A 9,855-nucleotide genomic window follows, 5' to 3' on the forward strand; every position below is an offset into this window, starting at 1 on the left:
TGACTGTAAAAATATATTAAAATACCATCTCCCCCAAAAGATTTACGAATTTAATGCATCCCTATCAAAATTCCAATGTCATTTTTCATAGAAATAGAACACACATCCTAAAATATGTATGGACCCACAAAATACCCTGAATGGCAAAGAAAAAGAAGAACAAAGTTGGAGAGGCTATGCGTCCTGATTTCAAGCTATATTACAAAGCTATAGTAATAAAAACAGTATGGTATTGACATAAAAACAGACACAAAGCTCAATGGAGCAGAATAGAGTGCCCAAAAATAAACACACACACATACAGTCAAATAATTTATGACAAGGAGCCAAAAATTTACGATGGAGAAAGGACAGTCTCTACAATAAATGGTTTTGAAAAAACTGAACAGCCATACACAAAAGAATGAAACTAGACCACTATCTCACCACACACACACACACACACACACACACACACACACACACACACACTTCAAAATGGATTAAGGCTAAAACATAATATTGGATACCATAAAACTCCTAGAAAAAACAACTGTAGTTAGTAAGCTCCTTCATTTCAGTCTTGGTGATGATGATTTTTTAATTTGACACCAAAAGAGAATGCAACAAAAGAAAAAATAAACACATGGGACTATATCAAACTACAAAGCTTTTGCACAGCAAAGGAAACCATCGACTAAATGAAAATGCAACCTATAAAATGGGGGGGAGAATATTTACAAATTATATATATAATAAGGGGTTAATAGCCAAAATATATGTTTTTAAAAAACATACAACTCAACAGATAAAAAAAATCCCAAATAATCTGATTGCAAAATGGACACATGATCTGAAATGTCTTTTTTTTTTTTAATGACATAAAAATGGTCAACAGGTACAGGAAAAAGTGCTCAACATTTCTAATCATCAGGGAAAGCCAAATTAAATCCACAATGAGGTATCACCTCACACCTGTTAGAATAGCTATTATCAAAAAGACAAGACATAAGAAGTGTTGGTGAGGATGTGGAGAAAAGAAACCTTTGTGTGATCTTGCTGGGAGTGTGAACTGGTACAACCACTAGGATAAAAAGTATGAAGGTTCGTAAAAAAATTAAAAATAGAACTAGCACATGATCTAGCAATTCCACTTCTGAGTACTTATCTGAAGGAAACAAAACATTAACTCCCTGTTAACTGCAGTTATTTATGCCTGGCCAATGTGGTTCAGTGGTTGAGCATCGACCTATGAACCAGGTCACAGTTCGATTCCCAGTCAGAGCACATGCCCAGGTTGCAGGCTTGATCCCAGTGTGGGGCATGCTGGAGGTAGCCAATCGATGATTCTCTCTCATCATTGATGTTTCTATCTCTCCCTCTCCCTCTCCCTTCCTCTCCGAAATCAATAAAAATATACGTGTGTGTTTTTTAAAGAGTGGTAAAAGTGGAAAAACCCTGTCTTGTTCTTGTTCTTAGAGGAAATGATTTTAGTTTTTGCCCATTGAGTATGATGTTGGATGTAGGTTTGTCATATATGGCCTTTATTATGTTGGTGTATGTTTCCTCTATTTATTCCCACTTTGCTGAGAGTTTTTATCAAAAAAGGGTGCTGGATTTTGTCGAATGTGTTTTCTGCATCTATTGATATGATCATGTGATTTCTGTCTTTCAAGTTGTTTATGTGATGTAGCACGTTTATTGATTTGCAAATGTGCCAACCTTGCACCTCTGGAATAAATCCCACTTGGTTGTGGTGTATGATTTTTTAAATATATTGCTAGTTCCAATTTGCTAATATTTTGTTGAGGATTTTAGCATCTCTGTCCACCAAGGATATTGGCCTGTAATTCGCTTTCTTTGTAGTGTCTTTATCTGGTTTTGGGAATAAGGTAATGCTGGCTTCATAGAAAGAGCTTGGAAATAGGGTAATGCTAGTCATAGAAAGAGTTTGTAAGTGTTTCTTCCCCTTGAATTTTTTGGAATAGTTTGAGGAGGATAGGTATTAGTTCTTCTTTTAATATTTGGTGAAACTCCCCTGTGAAGCCATTGGGACTTTTTGTTTGATAGAAGTTTTTTTTATTACTGCTTCAATTTCATCAGTAGCTATTAGCCTATTCAGGTTTTCTGATTCTTCCTGATTGAGTTTTGGAAGATTATATTTTTCTAGGAATATGTCCATTTCATCCAGGTTGGAATGTTTGTTGGAATATTATCGTTCATAGTATTTTTTGTGTGATCCTTTGTATTTCTGTCGGGTCATTTGTTACATCACCTCTTTTATTTCTGATTTTGTTTTTTGATTTCTCTCTCTTTGTTTTTGTTTTTTTTAATATACTTTATTGATTCTTTACAGAGAGGAAAGGAAAGGGATAGAAAGCTAGAAACATCTATGAGAGAGAAACATCGATCAGCTGCCTCCCGCACACCCCGCACTGGGGATGTGCCCGCATCCAAGGCACATGCCCCTGACCAGAACCGAACCTGGGACCCCCGAGTCCGCAGGCTGACGCTCTATCCACTGAGCCAAACTGGTCAGGGCTCTCTTTGTTTTTTGATGAGTCTGGCTAGAGGGTTCTCAATCTTGTTTATCTTTTCAAAGAACAAGCTCTTGGTATTATTGATCATTTGTGTTTTTTGTTTTTTTGTTTTTGGTCTCTATGTCATTTATTTCCACTCTGATCTTTATTATTTCCTTCCTTCTACTTTGGGCTTTTCTTGTTCTCTTTCTAATTCTTTAAGTTGTAGGTTTAGATAATTTATTAAAAGTTTTTCTTATTATTTGAGGTAGGCCTGTAGTGCTATAAACTTCCCTCTCAGGACTGGTTTCACTGTGTCCCGTAGATTTGGGGTTGCTGTGTGTTCATTTTCATTTGTTTCCAGGATGTTTTTTTTTCTTTGATCTCTTTGGTGACACATTCATTGTTTAATAGCATGTTATTTATCCTCCATGTGTTTTAATGTTTTTGAGTGTTTTTATTTTAGTTGATTTCTAATTTCATACCATAGTGTTCTGAGAAGATGCTCGATATGATTTCAATCTTTTTGAACTTGAAGACTTAGTTTGTGTCCTAACATGTGGTCTATCTTTGAAAATGTCCCATGTGCACTTGAGAAGAATGTATATTCTGTAGTTTTGGGATGAAATGTTCTGAAAATGTCAATTAATTCCATCTGATCTAGTGTGTCATTTAGGATCGCTGTTTCCTTGTTGATTTTTTGGCTAAAAGATCTATCCAGTGATGTCAGTCAGTTGTTAAAATCCCCTACTATAATTGTATTTCAGCTAATCACTCCTTTAAAATCCTCCAGAAGTTTTTAATATATTTACACTAGAGGCACAGTGCACGACATTCATGCACTGGGGCCAGGGGAGGGGGGGTCCCTCAGCCTAGCCTGCACCCTCTCACAGTCCGGGACCCCTCAGGTGATGTCCACCAGCTGTTCCTTAGTGCTGCCTCAGAGGCAAGAGAGGCTCCCGCCACCGCCACTGCACTCACCAGCCATGAGCCCGGCTTCTGGCTGAGCAGTGCTCCCCCTGTGGGAGCACACTGACCACCAGGGAGCAGCTCCTGTGTTGAGCGTCTGCCCCCTGATGGTCAGTGCGTGTCATAGCGACCTGTCGTTCCGCCGTTCAGTCAATTTGCATATTAGGGTTTTATTATATAGGATGTTCCTATATTGGGTGCACATATGCTTACCAGAGTTATGTCCTCTTATATTGATCCCTTTATTATTATGAAGTGGCCTTCATTGTCTCTTGTTATGGCCTTCACTTTGAAGTCTAATTTGTCAAACATGAATATTGTTACCCTGGCTTTTTAAAAATTTACATTAGCCTGGGAAAAAATCTCTATTCCTTCACTTTCATTCTGTGTGAGTCCTTTGTTCTGAGGTTGGTCTCTTGTGGACAGTACATATATCAGTCATGTTTCCTTATCCATTTAGCTACCCTATGTCTTTTGGATTGGAGCATTTAAGAGATTTACATTTTAGATGGCAGCATAGGTAAACACCGGAAATTGCTGCCTCGCACAACCACTTCAAAAATACAACTAAAAGACAAAACAGACATCATCCAGAACCACAGGAAGGCTGGCTTAATGGCAATTCTACAACTAGAAGGAAAGAGAAAAGCACACTGAGACTCAGAGGAGGTATGGAAGTAAAGTGCAGAGGTACGGAGGCGCACGTGGAAAGGACTGGCAACTGAGGATGTGGTTGTCTTTTTCAATCAGGAGGGAGACACAAGCTCCCGACTGCTCTGAACTCCAGTTCTGGGTGAGTCTTTGGGGACTCAGACTCATACGGGGAGAAACTGGACTGTCTGGCATCAGGCGGAACTCAAGGGCGGCTTTCTCTCAGAGGTGCTGGCAGTGATTACCACGGGACACTGAGACCTGGGGCCTCTCAGGGCAGGACTAAGGATCAGCCATAGCTGTTTGCTCCACCCTGTTGATTCCCTGAGACCCCCTCCCCACCCAAGCTGTGTGCAGAGGCTTTTGCATATGAATGGCCTGGCCCTTTGCAATCTAAAATTACCTAACAAACAGCAGCTGGGTCAGAGAGACCCAGAACATCCAAAAGAAGGCCCAAGGCCCCACAGCAGCTTGCATTGCCTCACAGCTGGGCCTCATCTGGACACCTCCAAACCCCAAACAAAGAAGAGGAATCTGCAGATCCCTCTGTAGCTCCTGCTGGATAGCCTCAGGCAGAGGCTAAATTAGCACCTCCTTAGAGATCCAAGAGCCAGTGTACCCAGTGGTCAGAGTGGGACCATCCAGATTACAGTTCCTCAGATCCATAAGGGACACACTCAGGGGGCAGACTCAGTGAGCACCAAAGCCCCACTGAAGCGAGTCTTGCCCCAGAAGGGTGTCTCCAGCACAGAAGTTCTCCCACCATCGACACATCTGATTCTCACAGCCAATTGGCCTGGAGGTCAATTCCTCCCAGTGATACCTACAACAATCAAGGCTTAACTACAACAAGACTGTGCACACAGCCCACAAAGGGGTGCACCAAGAGTGTCCACCTCAGGTAAATGGGGAGGCTGAGCCACTGGGCCCTATAGGATACCCAGCACAGAAAGCCACTCTATCAACACAGGGAAGCAGCCAAAATTCAGAGACAAAGAAACATGTCACAAATGAAAGAAATGGAAGAAAGCAAACTACTGGATATAGAATTCAAAACCACAGTTATAAGGTTTTTCAAGAATTTTCTAGAAACCGCCGAAAAATTTAGCAAGACCCTCGATAAATCTAGTGAGACTCTCAAGGATATGAAAAAGGACCAACTAGAAATTAAGCATACACTGACTGAAATAAAGAATATTATACAGAGATCCAACAGCAGACTAGAGAATCGCAAGAATCAAGTCAAAGATTTGAAATATGAAGAAGCAAAAAACACCCAACTGGAAAAACAAAAAGAAAAAAGAATCCAAAAATATCAAGATAGTGAAAGGAGCCTCTGGGACAACCTCAAGCGTACCAACATCCGAATTATGGGGGTGCCAGAAGAAGAGAGAGAGCAAGATATTGAAAACCTATTTGAAGAAATAATGACAGAAACTTCCCCTACCTGGTCAAAGAAATAGACTTACAAGTCCAGGAAGATCAGAGAACCCCAAACAAAAGGAATCCAAAGAGGACCACACCAAGACACATCATAATTAAAATGCCAAGGGCAAAAGATAAAGAGAGAATCTTAAAAGCAGCAAGAGAAAAACAGTTAGTTACCTACAAGGGAGTACCCATATGATTGTCAGCTGATTTCTCAATAGAAACTATGCAGGCCAGAAGGGAGTGGCAAGAAATATTCAAAGTGATGAATAGCAAAAACCTACAACCAAGATTACTTTACCCAGCTAAGCTATCATTCAGAATTGAAGGTCAGATAAAGATCTTCATAGATAAGAAAAAGCTAAAGGCATTCATCACCACCAAACCAGTATTATATGAAATGCTGAAAGGTATTCTTTAAGAAGAGGAAGAAGAAGAAAATGGTAAAGATAAAAATTATGAACAACAAATATGGTGTGTCCCAAAATTCATGCAAGATTTGAATTTTGCTTGAGCATTAACAACAACAACAACAAAAATAAAAGCCTAATTTTACTTGGTTTATTGAATCAGATTCTAATATTTGTTGCCCTTTGATTTCAATCCCTTCAGTTTGATAAGCATTACCAAGTATCAATTATGGCCCAGGAGCAGGGACAATGAAGACCAATGAAGACCATGGCTTTGTGTATGTGCCAGTGAAGCAGTGGAGGCCATTTACCCGATGTGCTATTCCATACATAACTTTATACTGTATACTTTATGAATCAATAAAACATTTACAATTTTTAACTATAAACCTTTGTTTTCTATCAAAATTACTTCTTGCGTGAATTTTGGGACACCTTATACATATCTATCAACAAGTGAATCTAAAAATCAAGTTAATAAATAATCTGATGAACAGAATAAACTGATGAATATAATAGAATCAGGGGCATAGAAAGGACTGACAATTCTTGGGGGGAAAGGAGTGTGGGGGGTGTGGGAAGAGACTGGACAAAAATCGTACACCTATGGATGAAGACAGTGGGGGTGGTGGTAAGGGCAGAGGGTGGGGTGGGATCTGGGTGGAGGGGAGCTATGGGGGAAAAAGAGGAACAACTGTAATAATCTGAATTAATTTTTAAAAAGTTAACATGCTAAAAAAAATTAAAAAAATAAACAAGTGGACTTTATGGCATGTAATTTACAGTCAATAAAGCTGTTTAAAAAAAAGAGATTTACATTTAAGGTTATTATTGATAGGTACTTATTTATTGCCATTCTTATTTTTTATGCCTGTGTTCTTCTCTTTCTATTTCTTCTTCTTACAACACTCTCTTTAGCATTTCTTGTAGTGCTGGTTTAGTGGTAATAAACTCTTTTAGCTTTTTATTTTTGTCTGCAAAGCTCTTTATTTCACCTTCTATTTTGAACGATAGCCTTGATGGATAGAATAGTCTTGGGTTCAGTCCCTTGGTTTTCATTACCTTTTATACTTCGTGCCATTCCCTTCTGGCCTGAAGTGTTTCTATTGAGAAATCAACTGAGAGTCTAATGGGAGCTCCATTAGACTCTCAGTAACCTTCTGTCTGTAGTAACTTTCTGTCTCTTTCTTGCAGTCTTTAAGATTCTTCCTTTGCTTTACTGTGTGACATTAATATGTGCCTAGTGTGGGTCTTTTGGGATTCATCTTGATTGGGACTCTCTGTGTTTCCTGAACTTGAGTGACTTTTTACTTCACCAGGTTAGGGGAAATTTCTGCCATTATTTCTTCAACCTGGTCTCTATTCCTTTCTCAGACTCTGCTCCTTCTGGTACCCCTATTATGTGAATGTTGTCACATTTTTTATAGCATGGCCTTCATAATGTTCCAAAGCTCCCTTAGACTCCCCTTCTGCTTTTTAAATTTTTTCCATTTGCTGGTCTGAATGGGTGTTGGTTTTGTTTGTTTTGTTTGTTTATTTGTTTTAGTTCATGTCTTTTATTAACCCACATACAATACTTGTCTTCTGGTTTGTTGAAGCAATAAATAGGTCAGACAACATTTGCCACAAAAATGTCTGTCGAAGTTGCTGGCCATAAAAACTCTAGCACCACATTCATTTGAAGGGCCCTCCCAATGAAAGCAACTGATTTTGCCATTCTCATCCACTTTGTAGTATTTCAGGACAGCCAGCTTAACCTTCTTTCCCTTATGCTTATTCTTCTTGGGAGGGTTCAACTTCGAGAGTGATGGTCTTCCTCATGAGGGTTTTCATGAAAATCTGCATCTTGAAGATGACTCCCTGACAGATGGTGGATCAGAAAGCAATGGGTGTTTTTTTTTTTACCTTGTCTACTAATTTACTGATTCAGTCCTCAGCTTCTTCTAGTCTACTGTTGAATCATACTGTGTTCTTTATTTCAGCAATGTCATTCAAACCTAGAGAGTACTATGCTAAGCAAAATAAGCCAGTCAGAGAAACACAAGTATCATATTATCTCACATGGCTTCAAATGAACAAAATAAACTCACAATCCAAATAGGCCCAGATACATGGAACAGACTGACTGATCTCAGACAGAATAGGGGTAGGAAGGGGATGGGCAGAGAATAACCGAAGTAGTTATATGCATAATACATGGACACAGGCAATAGTGTGGTGAAGGTCTGGGATGGGCAGGAACTGAATGGAGGGGGCAATGGAGGGGCAATGGGGGATATCTAGCTATAATAATAAAAGTATAATATGCTAATTAGACCGGACATCCTTCTGGATGTCCTTCCAGACGACCTTCTGGATGAAGCCACGGCAGCGGGGGCCGAGGCAGAGGTGGCTGCTGTGGTGGGCAGGGGCAGAGGCAGAGGTGGCCACAGCTGGGGCCGAGCCACTTGCACGAATTTTGTGCATCAGGCCTCTAGTAATAAAGATTTTTTTAAAAGAAAAAGCCGCAATCCATATATTCAAGAAGCGCTATGAACCTCAAATTACATCAACACACACACAAAAAAAAAACTAAATCTATGCTCATTATAAACTGATGAATACTAAAGTTAAGGGGGGAAATTTTTAAAAAGTTACCAACCCAACCCCCTAAAAAAGATACATTGCAGCCACTATGGAAGACAGTATGGAGTTTCCTCAAAAAACTAAAAATGGAACTCCCATTTGACCCCATGATCCCACTTCCAGGAATATATCCCAAGAAAACAGAACACCAATCAGAAAGGATATATGCACCCCTATGTTCATAGCAGCACAATTCACCATAGCTAAGATCTGGAAACAGCCTAAGTGCCCATCAGTAGATGAATGGATTAGAAAACTGTGGTACATCTACACGATGGAAATACTATGCTGCTATAAAAAAGAAGGAATTCTTACCATTTGCAATGGCATGGATGGAACTGGAGAGCATTATGCTAAGTGAAATAAGCCAGTCAATGAAGGAAAAATACCACATGACCTCACTCATTTATGGATAATAAAGACCATTATAAACTTATGAACAAAAATAGATACAGAGGCAGAGCAGCCTCGAACAGACTGTCAAACTACAGCGGGAAGGCTGCGGAGGGTTGGGGGGCCGGGGGCGGGAGTAAGAGATCAACCGAAGGACTTGTATGCATGCATATAAGCATAACCAATGGACATAAGACACTGGGGGGTAGGGGAGGCCAGGAGATTGTCAAGGGCGGGAAAAAAGGAGACATATGTAATACTCTTTGTAATACTTTAAGCAATAAAACAATTTAAAAAAAAGATACATTGCACAATAAGAATCAAAGATGTATTCCCATGAATAACAATGTGTAAGAAGACAACAAAAGAATATCTTTAAAATGTTGAAAGAAAGCTATAACTCTATATCCAACTAAAATCCTTAAAAATAAGGTGAAATAAAGTTGAGGGTGGGGGTTGGCTTATTTTTGAGACAAACAAATCTGAGAAGACTCTTCGCCAGAAGGCAGTATACAAAAAATGTTAAAGAAAATTCTTCAGGCACCAAAAATTGATTCTAGGTAAAAACTTCTATCAACAGATAAATGAAGAATGCCAGAATGGTAAATATGGAGGTAAATATAAAAATATATTATTTTCATTACATGATTTCTTTAAAAGATAAGAGCCCATTTAAAGAAAAAAAGTGGGGAGATTAAAAATGGCGGTGGAGTAAATGGAAGCTCACAGACATGCTCCCAGAACAAACCTGGAATTACAACTAAAATACAGAAAAACCACTCTGAAAAATGAACTGAGGACTAGCTGGAGAGAACCCTGATAACCAAGGAGAGAAAGCAGAAACTGCATAGAGTCTGGTAGGACGGGCAGAGGCTGAAAGG

This window comes from Myotis lucifugus, unplaced genomic scaffold, assembly GCF_000147115.1.
Source record: "Myotis lucifugus unplaced genomic scaffold, Myoluc2.0 scaffold_244, whole genome shotgun sequence".
NCBI classification, from domain to species: domain Eukaryota; kingdom Metazoa; phylum Chordata; class Mammalia; order Chiroptera; family Vespertilionidae; genus Myotis; species Myotis lucifugus.